Source organism: Pinus tabuliformis, chromosome 8 (genome assembly GCF_031772625.1).
Source record: "Pinus tabuliformis cultivar Carrire ecotype Pingquan chromosome 8, CPIR1, whole genome shotgun sequence".
Classification (NCBI taxonomy): Eukaryota; Viridiplantae; Streptophyta; class Pinopsida; order Pinales; family Pinaceae; genus Pinus; species Pinus tabuliformis.
The window spans coordinates 121,241,882-121,244,599 of record NC_142294.1 but is presented as its reverse complement, the minus strand read 5'-3'; positions in this window follow the sequence as shown (position 1 = coordinate 121,244,599).

Below are 2,718 nucleotides of genomic sequence, written 5' to 3'. Positions count from 1 at the left end.
ATAAAGGAAAAATTGATAACTCACAGGTAATTGGTCTAGGTGAAAAAAAATTTCCTTCACACATAAAATAGAGTCAAAATATCATTTCCCAATTGATTCTAGGCTTCTGTGATCTCAAAATGCCTCTTAACTTGGTGAGAAAATCAAGTAAGAGAATCCATTCACTACATTACACTCACTCACTAATTTCTCCACCTCTTTCATGTCATGCTCAACCATCACACATCAAATCATATCCCACTCTATCCAACTATAGTCTAGAGCTCTTTTGAAAGTTTTTAATAGGAATAATTTATTTTTAGGGAGCCCAAAATAGACCAACGTCATTCCAATCTATGATTGACACTTTCCTAGGAATATTTGGGCACCCAAAATGCAGTTTAATCACCCAGAATGCTTCAAATATCATTCCACTTAGGATTGGTAGCATTCCATTCATGACTGTCATTGTTCTAGCACCCATGTGTCTTTTCTGTCTTTGGGTGTCTCTCTTTGTGTATGTATGACTAAATTCCAATGTCAATGTATGTCTCAGGCCCCTTTTTCTTCATGGATCTCTACCACATCTTGGGTTTTTCGATAATCAATGTAGTTTGTTGTTGTACAATCCTAGATTTAACTTAGTCTCCCAGGTAATCCATTGGTTAAGTTCAAAATCCAAGGAATGTAATCAACCCATTCCTTCCATTAAATTCTAAAGAATCGTTGTAGATGCCACCCCATCTTCAATATTTATGAGGGTGATTGTTCCAACTAATTGGTTATTCACAATCAATTAGTTCTTGGGTAAGAGGGAAAGGGATCATTTTTAAATTCAAATTTCATGGCAAGGCTTGGAAAGACAATTCCTCACAATTCTCTCATCACTTTCCCACTCGTTGTCTCATAGCCCATACCAATTCTCCTATGTCCTTAGTTGGCTGCTCAACATTTTTAATTATCAAAGGAACATTTTCATACATATCATTTTTTTAATCACTTAATTTGGTTTTTCAGAATGGTGACATTTAAATGCCGATAAAAGAAATACAATACCATTAACATACTTAATTGCAATTAATGAGTTTGAAATTATCTACGAAAGGGGAAAATAAAATATTATGGAAGATGCTCTCTCAAGGAAATATTAAGATAAAAATGGTTTACTATACTCTATTTATATTCCATAATCTAACATGGTAGGCGAGGAAAAGATAGAATGAAAGAAAGATGAGAAGCTATGCAAGATCATTTAGCAACTACAAGAGGACCCTGATGGAGTAGAAAATTTATGTGGAAGAATGATTTGTTGTAATATCAATATTGCCTATACTTATGTAAGAATTCTTACCTCAAAGAGAAATTCCTTTTGAAATTACACACTTTTCCTATGGAAGGACATTGAGGGTTCTTGAAAATATGCCATAGGATCAAGAAATATTTTTTTGGGAAGGTATTCAAGTAGATGTGAAAAAGTTTTGTTTGAATGTATGGTATGCTAACATAATAAGGGAGAGACAATCAAGACCCTAGTGATCCTACAACCATTAACTAGACAAAGGAAACATTGGTAAAATGCTTCAAAGGATTTTATTACATGTTTACCAAATATGAAGGAAAGAATGTCATTATGGTAGTGGTAGATCAACTGACAAAATATGACCATTTTTTTTGTCTTCTCACCCTTTAAAATAAAGTACAATTCTATAAGCATTCATGGAAATATTCCAAAACCTACATGGAATCCTAAAGATTATTATAAGTGATAGGGATCCAAATTTCACTGGAAATTTTTGGATTGAAATATTTTCTTGTTTGGGTACTCAAGTGGCTCACAACTCATCTTACCATCCTCAATTCGATGGGAAAAATAAGATTGTGAATAAATGTTTAGAAGGATTTCAAATTGCTTTGCATGTGATAAAAAAACACAATGGGTCAAATAGTTTCCTTTTGCATGATGGTGGTACAACAAATCCTTCCATATTTCATCAAAAGTGTCCCCATTTATGGCACTTTATGGATATCACCCTGCATCCATCGCATCACCTTTGAAAGGGACCGTAAAGGCTTAAGTTGTGAAGGACCAAATAGGGAATCAATAAGAGGTTCTTAATCTATTGAAGGACAACTTGGTTTTTGCACAAAATAGGATGAAACAAAAAGAAAATCAACATCATAATGAAAGGGAATTTGGAGTGGGGGATTGGGTATTTGTGAGACTACAACCATAAACAGATGTTCCTCAAGAAATAAATGAAGGAAAATTAGCACCAAAGTATTTTGGCCCCTGTAAGGCGTAGTAGAGGATTGGAAGTATTCATTACAAATTGGACTTTCCTCCATCTTAACATGTGCATCCAATCTTCCATGTTTCTTTCTTAAAGAAGGAAATCAATAACAAGATCCCAATCCAAGATATTTTACTAGAGTTTAATGAATAGAGGAAAATCATACTAGAACTAAAAGAAAACTTGGAAATAAGGATTAAGAAACTAATAAATAAAGAAATTATTGAGTACAATTGATTGGAATAACCTACTAGTGGAAGAGGCAACATGGGAAGACACATTTTTTATGAAGAAACACCCACACTTAGTCAAGTGTTGAGGAAAACAATTGTTTAAAGGGGAGGGGCATGTTAAGCCCTAGAAAATACTTGTGTAAATTGTAAAATCCCTTATTAAGCCATATATTTTGAGTTATTACATTTCTATTGTTATATTTCTATCTAGGCCA